The sequence below is a fragment of the Pongo abelii genome, chromosome 23 (genome assembly GCF_028885655.2).
Source record: "Pongo abelii isolate AG06213 chromosome 23, NHGRI_mPonAbe1-v2.0_pri, whole genome shotgun sequence".
Lineage (NCBI taxonomy): Eukaryota > Metazoa > Chordata > Mammalia > Primates > Hominidae > Pongo > Pongo abelii.
The window spans coordinates 1,339,543-1,355,103 of record NC_085929.1 but is presented as its reverse complement, the minus strand read 5'-3'; the positions used below and the strand labels follow the sequence as shown (position 1 = coordinate 1,355,103).

Sequence of the window (15,561 nt, the reverse complement as noted above, 5' to 3'; positions counted from 1 at the left end):
GCACCAAGGCAAGAGAATAGAGCGACATCACCTACGTTCTAGGTCCAATGATATGTCCCAATTTTATTTGTGAGCTGGGCTTAAACAGAAGAGTCTAATCACTCAGGTGCTGGACAAATGTGTATGTTTGTCACAAAGACACCTGCAGGAAGGTCCAGATATGGGATTAATCCCGCACATATTCTAGTTTTAGGCATGAGAGTGAACACCTTCTGTATGTTTGATCTAAGTACAGAAGTCACCATCTCAATAGTGGGCTAAATTTGTGCATGGCAGCCCCATTTTCTCTTGCAGAGTTTGTCTCCTAATTGAAATCGCAGCTTCCCAGGTGTGCTGACTCATGATCTGAGAGTCATCAACACACCTGTGACTCTCAGCTATGAAAGTCAATTTTTCAACTTGTGAAACTGCCTTTGGGTGTGGGATTCAGAGCCTCAAAAGTGAAATATGATTATGTGAAAGAACGACAATCTTTAATGTTGCCTGGGTGTGCCTCCCAATGTCATTACATTACTGTGTGCTGAGCCCTATTAGGACTTTCTGTGTTGCCCCTGAGGGTTTTATATGGTATGCATGACAGTCTCAATTCTTTCTGAGATTTTCATGCTGGTGTGGACCCATGATCAAACCTGTGGCCTTAAGACTACATATGAGTCAACATCTTTACAATTGGCGGGGTCCAGATAAGAGAACCATCAACTTTCTATGCTCTGGGTTAATAACGAAGTTCGCATTCCAACCCTGGACAGATGATTACATATGAGAGTCGCAATTCCAACTATAAACTGCATTCATGTGTGAAATTCAGGACCTCACCAGTGGGTTCTGTTTATATGTGAGAGTGAAAATCATAATGGTCAGGAGGGTGCAGGGTGCGCATATGAGAAACAAATTTCACCTGTGTGCTGGGCCCTGTGATGAGACTCTGTACCACCTGAGGGCTTTCTGTAATATGTGAGAGAGTGGATGATCTTAGCGAGGAGACACAGGGTTTTTTTTCATTTCCCTAAGTGTGGCTAGGAGAAGCAGTGTCTCTCCTATTGGCTGGTTTGACATATGAAAGTCATCATTGCACCTGTGTGTTGTGTTCCAAGATATATGTCACAATTACACCTGCATATAGGAAGACAGCAGGAGAGTAAAATCAGTTGGACGCTGGGCCAGGGATATGTCGCTTCCCTGAGAACAGGGACCAGGCAACAGTCACATTACCTAAATGCTCAGGTATGGGTATGTTGCAATCCACTCCTCAAATTAGGACCCAAGCAGCAGAGTCACATCACCTGCGTGCTGGATCTAGTAATATGTCACAATCCTCTCTGTGGTCAGGATGCAGGCAGAAGAGTCACATCTTCTTGGCGATGAATGCAGAAATATGTCACAAGTTTCACTGTGTGTAAGGTAGAGGAATAAACCTTTTATTCCCTAAGTGTTGGGCCCAGTGATATGTCACAATACCCAAAATATGCAAACCCAGGCAAAAGAGAACAGTCACATCACCTTGGTGGTAGGGTCAGTGATATGTCACAATCCCCTCTTTTGGAAGGGCCCAGATAAGAGTAGAGAGTCACATCACCTAGGCAATGAATAGAAATGTATGTCATAATACCCCTGTTGGCAAGACCTACACATAAGAGTCACATCACCTATGTGTTCAACCCAGATATATGTTACCCTACACCATGTATGCAGGGCCCCGGCAAGAGAAAAGGCCACATCACCTCGGTTCTGGGCCCAGCAATATATCACAATTTCCCCTAAGAGGTGGTAACAGACAAGGAGAGTCACATCACCTAGGTCAGAGGAGCAGAGCTATATGGTAATGCCCTGGGTGTGTGGGCCCAAAAATAGTGGAGAGTTACGTCGCCTGAAGACTATACCCAGCTATAACTAACAATGACCACTGTGGGCAGCACCCAAGCATGAAAAGAGAGTACCATCATGTAGGTCCTGTGCCAGGCTGTATTTCACAATCTCCACTATGGATAGGTTTCAGGGAGAAGAGGAGCATTACATCATCTAGTTGATGAGTCTAGAGATATGTCAAAATGACCCCTCTGGAGAGACCAAGATGCAGAATCACATGATCTGTGCGCTGGGCCGAGCAATAAGTCACTCTCCCTTCTGTAAACATGGCCAAGGCAGAAGACGAGGGTCACATCTTTAAGGTGATGAACGCAGAAATATTTCACAAGGCTCCCTGTAGGCAAGACCCATGCAAGAGATTCCCTTCCCTTGGTTGCTGAGACCAGGAATATATCATAATGTGGGGCTCAAGCAAAAAACAAAAGAAACATCATCTATTTTCTGGGCTCAGAATTATGTCACACTCTCTACTGTGGGCAAAGGCTTTGTTAAACAAGAAGAGTCTCTTCATACACTTGATGGTCTCAGAGATATGTCCCAATGCCATATGTTACAAATTGCTGTAGGCAGGGTTCAGGCAGGAGACTCACTTTGGTGTTGGGCCCAATAGTGTGTCACAGTGCTTTCTGCTTGCAGGGCAAAGTCAACAGAGTAAAGTCATCTAGGAGTTGGACCCAACACTGTATCACAATCTCCTTCCAATCAAAACCTAAAACACAAAAGAAGAGTAACATGAGCTAGGTGCTGGGCACACTGATATGGCACAATCCCTTCTTTAAGCAGGGACTAGGCAGGAGAAGAAAATCACACCACATGGGTGATGGGCACATACATATTTCACAATGTCCCCTTAGGCAAAGCTCAGGAAGGAGAGGTAGATCATCTAGGTTTCGGAGGCAACAATATGTCAAAATGGCCATTGTGGACAGGGCACCGGCAGAAGAGTCACATAACCTGGATGTGGGACCCAGCAATACATCACAACGCCCCGGTGAGTAGCACTAATGCAGGACAGAAAACTTACATTACCTAAGTGTAAGGCCAAGTGATATGTCCCAATGTCCCCTGTGGGCAGCACCAAGGCAGGAGAGAAATGTCACAACACCTAAATGCTGGCTTCTGCAGAATCCCATCTGTGAGCTGGACACAGGAAACAGAGTTAAAACACTCGAGAGCTGGGCAGAGATGTATGTCACAATCCCCCCTGCAGAAAGCGACAGGGATGAGATGAACAATTCCACCCATGTCCAGATTCCAGGTATGAGAATTTGTATGTTGGGCCTAAGTACACCAGTCCCAATCTCAACAGTGAACTGGATTCATAAATGAGTCTTCTCTGGCTGAGAAGAACTTCTCCCCTTAGGAGCGTTACAGTCTCACAGATGTAATGAATTTTGTTTTGAGAGTCGCCCACCTACCTGTGGACAAGATGCATATATGAGAGTCGATTGTCTCTTTCTTTCTCTCTTTCTTCTTTCTTTCTTTTTTTCTTTCTTTTTCTTTCTTCTTTCTTTCTCTTTCCTTTCCTTCCTTCTCTTTCTTTCTTTCTTTCTTTCTTTTCTTTCTTTCCCTTTCTTTCTTCTTTCTTTCTCTTTCATTTCCTTTCTTTCTCTTTCTTTCTTTCTTTCTTTCTTTCTTTCTTTCTTTCTTTCTTTCTTTCTTTCTTTCTTTCTTTCTTTCTGTCTTTCTTTCTTTCTTTCTTTCTTTCTTCCTTTCATTTCTTTTGGTCCCTTGAGATGGAGTCTCACTCTATCGCCAGGCTGGAGTCCAGTGGGGCGATCTCGGCTCTCGGCAACCTCTGCCTTCTGAGCTCAAGCGACTCTCCTGCCTCAGCTTCCCGAGTAGCTGTGATTACAGGTACATGCCACCACGCTCAGCTAATTTTTGTATTTTTGGTAGAGATCGGGTGGCCAGGCGTAGTGTCCCATGGCTGTAATCCCAGCACTTTGGGGGGTCGAGGTGGGTGGATCACCTGAGGTCAGGAGTTTGAGACCAGCCTAATCAATATGGTGAAACCCCGTCTCCACTAAAAATACAAAAATGAGCTGGGCATGGTGGCATGAGCCTGTAGTCCCTGCTACTCGGGAAGCTGAGACAAGAGAATTGTTTGAACCTGGGAGAAGGAGGTTGCAGTAAGCCTAGATGGTGCCAGTGCACTCCAGTCTGGGTGACAGAGGAAGACTCTGTCTCAAAATAATAATAATAATAATAATCATCATCATCATAAATAGTAGAGAGATGCGGCTTCACCATGTTGGCCAGGATCGTCTTGATCTCGTGATCTCGTGATCTGCCCCCCTCGGCCTCCCAAAGTGCTGCAATTACAAGTGTGAGCCACTGCGCCCCGCCATTGCGCTCATTTTTGAGGATGGTAACTTTTATTGTCACCAGAGTGTGCATGAGTGTTAGAATCTCACCTGTTTGCTGGGCCCTGTTAGGACACTATGTACCTCCTTTGGGTCTTGTACTGTATGCTTTAAGCATAATCCACTCTGAGGTCTTCGTGCTGATAGAAACTATGATCATATCTGTGGTCATAAGCCCAGGTATGAGAGTCAACATCTCTCCAGCTGGCTGGATCCAGATAAAAGGATCTTTACTTGGCTGTAAACTGAGTTCAGAAATAAGTCACTATCCCAACTGTGACTGGATGTTCACATATGATAGTTACAATTCCAACTGTGGACTGCATTCAGGTATGAGATTTAGGACCCCCGCAATCACCTCTATTCCTGTGTAAGAATGACAATTCTGATGATTGGTGGGTGTGCACACAGAGAACACAATCTCACCCGTGTTCTGGGCCCTGTGATGACACTGGACCATCTGAATGCTTTACATGATATGCAAGAGTGCTTATTTTCTCTGACCTTCATAGTAAGAGAAGACCCATAATTTTGCAAGTTTTGTTAAGCCTGGCTATGAGAGAAAGTATCTCTCCTATTGGTTGGTTTAAGGTATGAATGTCATCATCACCCTATGTGCTAGGCCAAAATATATGTGACAACTTCACATTTGGGTAGTCAGCAAGCAGGAGAGTCTCATCACCTGGGTCTGTGTCAGGGATACGTCACAGTCTCCGTTGAGGACAGGGACAAGGTAAGAGAGTCACATCCCTAGGTGTTCTACCAGGGATATATTCTTGCTCCCTCCTGAAAGCATGACACATGCAGCAGAGTCACCTCACCTGGCCTCTGGGCCCAGTGATATGTCACAATTTTCCCTGTGAACTAAGCATAGGCAGGAGGAACACATCACCTCTTTGCTGGGCCCAGAAATATGCTACAATTTTTCTTGTGAGCAGGCCTCAGGCAGAAATGTAGGGGATCACATTTTCTAGGTGATAAATGCAGAGCTATGTCACAAGGCCCCCAGTAGTCAGGGCCTTGGCGGAAGCTTCCTATTTTCTAGGCCATTGGCCCAGTGATACATCACAATAGTTAAATTATGCGGGGACCAAGGCAAAGAGGAGAGTTGCATCACCTAACTGATGAACAAAAAGACACGTTATAATATCCATGTGGAAATGGCCCATGCAGGTGCGTCACATTACGTAGGCGTTGGACTCAGTAATATGTCACAATACACAATATATGCAGGGCGCAGCCAAGAGGGAAGAGTCAAATCGCTCAGGTGCTGGGCCCGGTGATACATTGTAATCTCTCTTTGGTCAGAGCCCTAGCAGTAGAAGAAACTCACATCACCTCGGTACTGAGGTCAGCCATATGTCACAATACCCCTGAGAAATGAGCCCAGGCAAACAGTCACTACATTTAGGTGAGAGGCCCATAGATATTTTGCAATGTCTCCTGTGGGTAGCGCTCAGTAAAATGACAGTCACATTACCTAGAGTCTGTCCCCAGCGATTTGTAAGAATCCCAGCTGTGAACAGGCAGCAGTCAGGAGAAGGGAGTCCCATCACCTGGGTGACCAGTGCAGAGATATGTCACAATGCCCCCTGTAGGCAAAGCCTAGACAAGAGTTACATCACCTGGGTGTTGGACCCAGCAATGTGTCACAATGGCTCGTGTGGGCAAAGCACAGGACAGAGTCACATAACAAAGTGCCAGGACCAGTGAAAGATAAAGATACCCACTATGGGCAGTGCCAAGACAGGAGAATAGAAGCATATTAATTAGCTGCTGGATTCAGGGATGGATCACAATCTCATCTGTGGGCTACACCCAGGCAAAAATGTGAAATCACTCAGGTGCTGCCTAGAGGTGTGCGTCAGAATCACACCTGCAAGAAGGTCCATGGATGAGATTAACAATCCCACATAAGTGCCGATTCTGGGTATGAGAGTGAATGCCTCCTGTATGTTGCGTCTATGTGCATAAGTCACTATCTCAATGGAGGAATGGATTTTTTCCATGAGAGCCTTAATCCCTTTTGAAAACTGAGTTATCTTAGTGGAGTCACAACCTCACAAGTGTTTTGGATCTTGGTCAGTGAGTCACAAACCCACTTGTGGACAATATCCACTTATGAGAGCTAATTTTCCAACTTTTGACTCCCTCTGGGTGTGAGTTTCAGAACCTCAATTATGGTCCATGTTCGTGTGGGAGAATGACAATTTTGACTGATGGCTGGGCTCAGGCAGGAGCCTTTCATCCTGCAGGTGTTGAGACAAAGGATATGCCACAACTCGTAAAATATGCTGGGTGCAGGCGAAAGAGGAGACTCATATTAGCTGGTTGCTAGGTCCCGTTATATGTTACCACCTCCCTTTTTGGGAAACCTAAGGAAAAAGAGGAGAGTCAGAGCTAAAGAAATGTCATAATGTCCCTGTTAGTAGGACCTATGCATGAGAGTTGCATCACCTAGTCATTGAACCCAGCCATATATTATAATACACAATGTATACAAGGCCTAGGAAAGAAAGGAGAGTAATATCACATAGGTACTGGGTCCAGCAATATCTCATAATACCTCCTGATGGGAGGCTCCAGGCAACAGGGTAACATTACCTAAGTAAAGTGCCCAGAGAGATGTTTCAATGCCCCTGGTGGGTAGGATTTTGAAAAAGGAGAAGTTACAGAACCTAGGGGCTAGGCCTAGCTATGTGTCACATTCATCTCCAAGACGGAGCCCAGACATGAGAGAAAAGTCACATGATGTAGGGCATGTAATATGTCACAATCCTTACTGTGAGCAGGCCCTGGGAAGAAATAGAGAGTCACATAGTCTAGATGATGGGACCAGAGGCATTTGACAATGACTCCTGTATGTAGGGACCAGACAGAAGAATCACTTAACCATGTGGTGTGCCCAGTTATAAGTCACTCTTTCTTCTGTGGGCATGACCCAGGCAGGGAGAAGTCACATCATCCCAGTTCTAGACCCAGAGATATGTCACAATGTCTCTTATGGGCTACACTCAGGTAACAGAGGAGAGTCATATGAAATAGGTGATGGACCCAGAGGTATTTCACAATGCCTTCTGTGAACTCGATCCAGGCAGAAGATTCACATCAACATCAACATGGTGCTAAGCCCAGTAATATGTCACAATCCCTCCTGTGTAAAGGGACCAGGCAGGAGAAGAGAATCACATTACCTAGCTGATGAGCACAGAGATATATCACAATGCCCCTGTAAGTCAGGGCCCAGGCAGGGGAGTCACATCGCTTGAGTAGTGGACCCAGAAATATAACACAGTGTCCCATATGGGCAGTGCACAAGCCGGAGTGTCACATAACCTGGGTGTGAGGCCAAGCTATATATAACCACGCTTCCTGTGGGCAGCGCCAAGGCAGAAGTGGAGACTCACATCACCTGGGTGCAAGGTCTAGCGATATGTCAAAATGCTCACTGTGGGCAGTGCCAAGGAAGGAGAACAGAGTTACCTCCTCAATGTGCTGGATCCAGCAATATGTTAATATCCCATCTGTGAGCTGCGTCCATGCGAGACTTTCAAGTCTCTCAGGTGCTAAGCACTGGCAAATTTCACAATGAAAGTTGCAGAATGGTCCAGGAATTAGATTAACAATCCCACAACTGTCTCAGTTGCAGGCATGACATTCAACACCTCCTGTATGTTGGGTCTAAGCCCACGAATAACTATCTCGACAACAGACTGGATTTGTGCATGAGAGCCTCAATTCCTTTGCAGACTGACATGTGTTCCTGTGAGAGGATGACAATAGTTACTGTTGCCTGGGTGTGCATATGAGTGTCACAATCTCACCCGTGTGCTCGGCCCAGTTAGCACACTCTGTGTACTACCCAATGGCCCTATAGAGTATGAATGAGAGTTGTAATCAACTTTGAGACCTTCCTAATGGTAGGGACCCATGATCGTACCTATAACATTAAGCTTAGGTATGAGAGTCAACATCATTACAATTAACTATGTCAGGATAGGAGAGTCCTCCCTTGCCTTTGAGCTGAGTTTAGAAATGAGCCACCATTTCAACTTTGGTTGAATGTTTATATATGAACACAGGCCTAGCACCAAGGTGATGCGAGTCTTTGGCCTAGACACTTCAAGCAGGAGGCAATGTGACATATCTCTGGGCCTATCAACTATTTGATGTGACCTTCCTTTTTTACCTGAGCTTTTCCCCGTAAAAGAGATGTGACATATGTCTAGACCCAGCACCTGGGTGATGTGAGTCTCCTTTATTGACTTAGCCCTGTGTATTTTGGGTATTCTGACCTACCCCTGGACCTAACATCTAGAAGATAAGAAGATCCAGCATGGGCCCTTCCTAAAGAGTTTCTTGTGACAAATTTCTACATGAATCACCCTGGAGATTTGACTCTTCTCTCCTACCTGAGCTTTGCCTGTAAGAGAGATCGTTAAGTACCTCTGCAGCAAGCACCTAAATGCTATGACTCTTCTTTCTTGCCTGGGTCATGCCCACAGATGAAAGGGTGGCTTATCGCTCTGTCCAGCACACCGGTTATGTGATTATGCTGCCTGATCTTTTCTCACAGGAGCCATTGTGACATATCCCTGGGCCCAGAAACTATTTAATACGACTCTCCTCAATGACCTTAACTTTGTGCATGGGATAAATTGTGATATATCTCTGGATCCAGCACCTAGGTGACTCTCCTTTTCTGCATGGGCTATGCTTACTAGAAGGAGGCTGACTTATTGCTGTGTTGCCAGCTGATGTGATACCTCTGTTCTTGTTTTCTTAGTTTTTAAGAATTTAAACAAGAGACACAAATAAAAAAAGTACAGCAAAATTTATTGGAAAAGAAAATATTTGAAAGTTAAATGCAGAATACAGTACACCCTGAGAGAGATATTCCAGGGCGGGCTGCTCTTAAGAGTGAGACAGCGTGGATTGTCACTGGAGAAACCCTCTTATGGGAGTTTTACATTATTAATAAGGAGAAGGGAAGACGAGCTGCTAGAAAACATGTTCTGAGTGGTATTCTCGGTGCACATGCACAGTAACTGTACATGCTTTTTCATATGTTTCATGTCTCATTAGCATCTTAGATCTCCACCCAGGAATGTATTTCTGTTTGTTTCTTTGTTTGAGACAGAGTCTCGCCGTGTTGCCCAAGCTGGGGTACAATGGTGTGATATCTGCTCAAAGGAACCTCCACCTCCTGAGTTCAAGCTATACTCGTGCCTTGGCCTCCTGAGTATCTGGGATTACAGGCATGCACCACCATACCTTGCTAATTTTTGTATTTTTAGTTGAGACAGCGTTTCACTATGTTGGCCAGTCTAGTCTCGAGCTTCTGCTTTCAAGTGATCCATCTTCCTCAGCCTCCCAAAGTGCTGAGAGTAGAGGTATGAACCACTGTGCCTGGCTAGGGGGTGTATTTTTTGCCATTAAAATAAGCAAAAGTTGTTTGAGGACAGGTAAAATCAAAATGCCCATGCTCTCTAGAACAGAAAGTCCTTAATGAAGATAGCTTTGCTCGAATAAGCCCAGTTCCAATGTGAATGCTAAGGCTTATTGTGTTGGCTGTACAGTCACCAAGGTTCTGTATCCCGAGATCATGGTCATTTTCTGGACTATCTATTCTGCCTCAATTTCCCCCTGAGAGATTTTAGGGCAATAATCATATGGAGGTTGAGTGGTTAGGCCACTTTTTCTGGAGGTTTTTTCTGCTTAGTGGGTGTTACTTCTGCCTAGCCTGGGCCTTAAAGTTTCTTCCTGTGTGATCTAACCATGTGTAAACCATGTCGTTCATGGAGTCAGTGGGCAAGATGTTGGCAGCCAAAGTTTGAAAGCCATGCAAAACCATCATGCAAACATGGAGCTGCCGCAAGCAAGAGAGTAAGAAATCAGTTAACAGTTTAAACAAAATTGGAAGAAAAGTAGAAGCTGAAAGTATAATAATGACTGGTACTATTAAAGAGAGCAAGGCAGGCAATGGACATCGCTTTCATGTTCCCATGGAAGTTCCTAGAGATTCAATTTTGTCTGCCTGGGTGATGATATTATTAATATTTCCTTGGACTAAAGCAGGCTGATTGATCTCAAAAACAGCATTCTTCTTTTAGATATAAACATGTTCCTCTTTGCCCGGCTGGGAGAAGATCCCAGGCTCTTTTTTTTTGTCAGACTACAGTGGCCATGGAGTCCAGACGTTGTTGAGTCTATTGAGGCCCTCTGCTGCTTGTTGAGGACCCATTGAGGTTTTCTGAGATAGTTTATACTGGATTCTCAAGGCTCCACCTTATGGTGACATTTGTGCTGCAAAAGTATTCTGCTTTAAAATGGTGAAAGCAACAAACGTTTTAAGTCTTTTCTGTTTTTTGCCAGTATGCAAAAGTTTTGTGCAGCTAAGTTGGCAGCAGTCATTTGGTCCATTTATGGATGGTGAAGTTGAATGGTGGTCAAAGTTAGAGCCTGGAAGCCTTCGGTAAATGCACTGAAGTTGTCTGAGAGCCATCAGAGCTGCTGCTTACATTAGATTAGATGATTTATTGAGAAGAGAACGAGCATTCTGATGGTCCTCTCTCCATTTGGGACTTTCTGTAAGGAGACCAAATTATCTGGCCCTGCATGGTGTGAAGCTCCACTGTGAGTAACTACAGATGGGCTGGTCTATATTGTACCTGGCAAAGGCCGATAGAGGAGCATAAGGATGAGATGAAACAAGCTTAGGTTCTACAGAAGACTCTGATAGTGTGGGGACGCTGGGGAGTCTAAAGGTGTTGTAGGCATCTGAGGGCCCCTATCTGGAGCTGGTATTGCGCTGTGGGGTCTGGGGTCCCTTCTCCTTAAAACAGATGATCTTCTAATGGTTCTGAGGGGCTTTGTGGCTTACTAGGCTTTAGCCCACAGGTGCTGCATAGAGCTGGGTTTTGTTGTCAGGCCAGAAAGCCTTGAACATAGGATACTTCAGACAATTTTCCCTGATTTCCACAGAAAAGATCTGGCTGTAGGGGGGTGTTAAAGTTCACAGTCTCATTCTCCAGCCATGTTTTGTGAGCTAATCTGTATGCGGCTAAATAGTGTTACAAAAGAAGATAATTTTTTTTTTTTTGCTTCATCTAGCCAAAAGCTGTTTCAATTTTATACATCCCAGGTGTGTTTCAATGTCAGTGGAGGAAGTGATTCCCACGGTGCCGAGAGAATCCTGCAACGACAGAACATGTACTAAAGTCCAGGAGGCGACGGGCATCACCATGGGCCAAGTGGAACCACCAAGGTGTCCAGTGCATCCTCTCGAAACCCCATTAAATGAAGGTCTAGGAGGTCATAGGCATTTGCTACACACCTTCTTATCTCTCACCAGCGCTGGACATCTCCAGCCCTGCCGAGATGACCCCCACTGCTGGCTGGGGGGCAGATGTCTGGCTGACAAGCCTTTCCCTAATTCACTGGTTTGCCATTTATGATGCCCAATTATAACACCTGCAGTGTTCAGATTCAAACCCTATGACTGGGCATCTACATGACTGTGCATCTTTTGTTCAGCAAAGAAAGCCAGTTGAAGAACAATTTCAAGGAGCTAGGAAATGCATAAAACCTGAAGGGACAGGGTTTCCCCAGAACTTTAGTGAAACAGAGCTGGAACAACCAGCGATAGTTAACCAGGCAGTCTGGAAGTGCCATAGTACTCACCGCAAGTAAAGGGAAAGTGAAATTAATGAAGTGGACAAACATGTCTCCGGGCCATGACACCAGAAATGTTGATGGTTGATGTAATACCTTGGTTCTTATTTTCTTAGTTTAAAAGAATTTAAACAAGAAAAACGCAGCAAAAGAAGTACAGCATAGAGTAATTTATTGCACACACAAAAAAGAAGAGAATACTTTGAAAATTAAGTGCAGAATAGACGGTACATTCTGAGAAAGAGATTCCAAGGCAGCCTGCTCATAAGAGCGAGAGAGCATTAATTGTTACTGGAGAAACCCTCCTTCTGGGAGTTTTACATGATTATTCATAAGAAGGTGGAAAGAAGTGTTATAGTAGGCATGTTTTGAGTGGTCTTCTGGGTGCATATGTGCAGTAGCTGTACATATTTGTGCATACGTTGCATGTCTCATTAGCGTCTTAAGTCTCCACCCAGGAAAGTGTTTTTATTATTAAAATGAGCAAAAGTTCAGTTTGAGGATAGATAAAATAAAAATGCACATGCTCTCTAGAAGTAAAAGTCCCTACAGAAGATAGCGGGTTTCAAACGACCCCAAGTGCTCCACATATTAAATGTCTCTCCAACAAAGCTGGAACTCTATCTGTTCCTGGCGGATCAGGTCCCATTTTTGTTTCTGAGACACTGGCAAGTCAGGCGTGACTTCAGATGAGACCGATGATTTCATGTGTAAAATGCCTAAATAGTCAGCAGCTTCAGGTTGCATTTTGGAGCTTGTCCACTTAAATGGGTTGATGAAAATGGCTCACAATACTCACGCCTCGGAAATGGGGTTTTCTCCTTTGCTCTTAGCAGATTTTGTGCCACCCAATAATTTACCTTCCTGATGCCTCTACTTTCACATTCGTGAAAAAGGCGCCATTGAGAGTGACATTTCCAGGAAGCCACAGACCTTGTCACCCCTGCAGAGTTCTGAAGCTGTCCATAAGCAGGCCACGTGGAAGATTTCTCTCAAAAGCTGTTGAGCATGAGCTCTGGCTAGAGAAAAAAGAGAGCTGTGGCACAATGGACAGTGTCTCAGACATCAGGACAGTTTCCAAAGAAGTTTAGGAAAGAAGGCAGCGCCCTGGGCTGCAGAAGGCGCAATGCTCTGGAAAGAACCCTGGATACAGCTGAAAGAGGAACCTGAGAAGTATAGGGCCAATCGGTTGAGGACAACCCTCCCGATTTGGGCAAAGGTAAGGTGCCTACGTAGGGTAATACCTTCCGCAATGCTCAGCGCAGACCTGTCCTCCAGGTCCACCTCTGTACTCATTCTCCTTGGCAAAGAGTCGGCATAGCATAAGAACTCAGCAGTGCTTTGGACACTGGGAAGTCCACAGAGCTCTGCTCCTCCCTCCAGGCCTACGCACCCTAGTTCCTGGTACATGCTAGGATTATAGTTCTGAAGCCTACCGACAAACTGGCTGAGAGCAGTTAACAGACTACAGCTCCCAGCATATTAAGTGGGGCGTGACTTCTTCCAGGACTGTGCCTCGCCCCGGAGACGGGCGCATGCTGGGATTGTAGTCCTGTAGCCCTTTGGCCAAATGGCTGGGAGTGTTTATGAGCATATATCTCCCAGCAAGCCTAGGGAGAAGCACACAGCCTCGCCTCTTTCTCCACTGACGGGACCTGTCCCTGACCCCAGTGCATACTGGGATGGTAGTCCTGCAGACCTGTGACGAAAGTTCTGGGAGTCTTTATGAAACTACATCTCCCAGCAAGCAGAAGGAGGCGTCCACAGCCTAGCCTTTTCCTCCAGTAATGCGCACTGTCCCTGAGCCGGTTGCATCCTGGGATTGTAGTCCTGCAGCTCCGTGATGAAAGTTCTGGGAGTGTTGATGAGACTGCATCTCCCAACAAGCCCAGCGAGACGCGCACAACCCTGCCTCTTCCTCCAGTGATGCGCACTTTCCCTGAGCCCGGTCCATGCTAGGATTGTAGCGCTGCAGCCCTGCGACCAAAGGGCTGGGAGTGTTTATGAGACTGCATCTCCCAGCAAGACCACCGAGGCATGCAGAGCCTCGCCCCTTCCTCCACTGATTAGCGCATTCTCCCTGAGCCTGATGCATGATGGGATTGTAGTGCGGCAGCCCAGTGACCAAAGGGCTGGGAATGTTTATGAGAATACATCTCCCAAAAAGCATAGCGAGAACAGCACAGGTTCACCTCTCCCTACAGTGACACGCGCTGTCCCTGAGCAGGGTGCGTGCTGGGATTGTAGTCCTGAAGCCCTGTGACCAAAGGGCTGGGAGGAATAATGAGAAACATCTCCCAGAAAGCCCAGCAAGGCGCTCACACCCCTTTCTCTTCCTCCAGTGAGGCGGAGTGCCCGGCGCCCCGTGCATGCTGAAATTGTAGTCCTACAGCGATGTGATGAAAGGGCTGGGAGTGTTTATGGGACTACCTCTCCCAGCAAGCCCAGCGAGGCGCGCACAGACCTGCCTCTTCCTCCAGTGACTAGTGCACTCTTCCTGAGCCAGAGGTATGCTGAAATTGTAGTGCTGCAGCCCTGTGACTAAAGGACTGGAGTAGTTATGAGACTGCATCTCCCAGCAAGCCCAGCGAGGCGCGCACAGCTCCTCGTCTTCCACCAGTGACACACACTGTCCTTGAACACGCTGCATGCTGGGATTGTAGTCCTGCAGCCCTGTGACAAAAGGTATGACAGTCTTATAAAACAACATCTCCCAGCAAACGCAGTGAGGCGCGCACAAACTTCTCCTCGTTTTCCAGTGATGCAGGCTGTCCGTGAGCCAGTGCATGCTGGGATTGTAGTCTTATAGCACCGTAACCAAAGGTCAGGGAGAGGTCATGAGACTCTATCTCCCAGGAAGCCCAGCAAGGCGCACACTGCCCTGCCTCTTTCTCCTTAGACTAGTGCACTGTCACTGAGTTGGGTGCATGCTAGGATTGTAGTCCTGCAGCCCTATGATCAAATGGATGGGAGTATTTATGAGAATACGTCTCCCAGTATGCCCAGGAGGTGCACACAGCCCTGCCTTTTCCTCCAGTGACTAGCGCACTGTCCCTGAGCTGAGTGCATGTTGGGATTGAAGTCCTGGATCTCTGTGACCAAAGGGCTGGGAGCGTTAATGAGACTACATATCCCAAAAAAGTACAGCGAGAAGCGCAAAGCCCTCCCTCTTCCTCCAGTGACATGCGCTGTCCCTGAGCCCAGTGCATGCTGGGGCTGGAAGTGTAATCCTTCAGCCCTGTGATGAAAGGGCTGGGAGGGTTTATGAGAATACAACTCCCAGCAAGCCCGGCGAGTAGCACACAACCCCGCCTCTTCCTCCAGTGACGCACAAATTCCCTGAGCCCAATGCTGGCTGGAATTGTAGTCTTCTGCCTCTTCCTCCACTGACAGGCACGGTCTCTTAGCCAGGTGCGTGCTGGGACTGGAGTCCTGCAGTCCTGTGACCAAAGGGTTGGGCATGTATATGAGAATACATATCCACCAAGCCCAGCGAGGCGTGCGTAATCCCCCCTCATCCTCCAGTTAAGCGCACTATCCTTGATCTTGGTGCATACTGGGATTGTAGTGCGGCTGCCCTGTAATGAGACGTCTGGGTATCTTTTTCCAATTTATCACCCTATAATAGTTCACAGTACACTTTTTTAAACATTTT

The 15,561-nt window shown here is 46.3% G+C and overlaps 1 long non-coding RNA gene across 1 annotated transcript; it reads right to left on the bottom strand.

Moving 5' to 3' along the window:
• Positions 1-1,736: 1,736 nt before the first annotated feature.
• On the bottom strand, positions 1,737-4,040 carry LOC129053630 (uncharacterized). The gene is made up of 3 exons (XR_008518405.2): positions 3,285-4,040; positions 2,896-3,006; positions 1,737-2,575 (listed from the first exon to the last, which is right to left on the bottom strand). It is a non-coding gene; the product is annotated as an uncharacterized LOC129053630 (long non-coding RNA).
• Between the last annotated feature and the right edge of the window lie 11,521 nt (positions 4,041-15,561).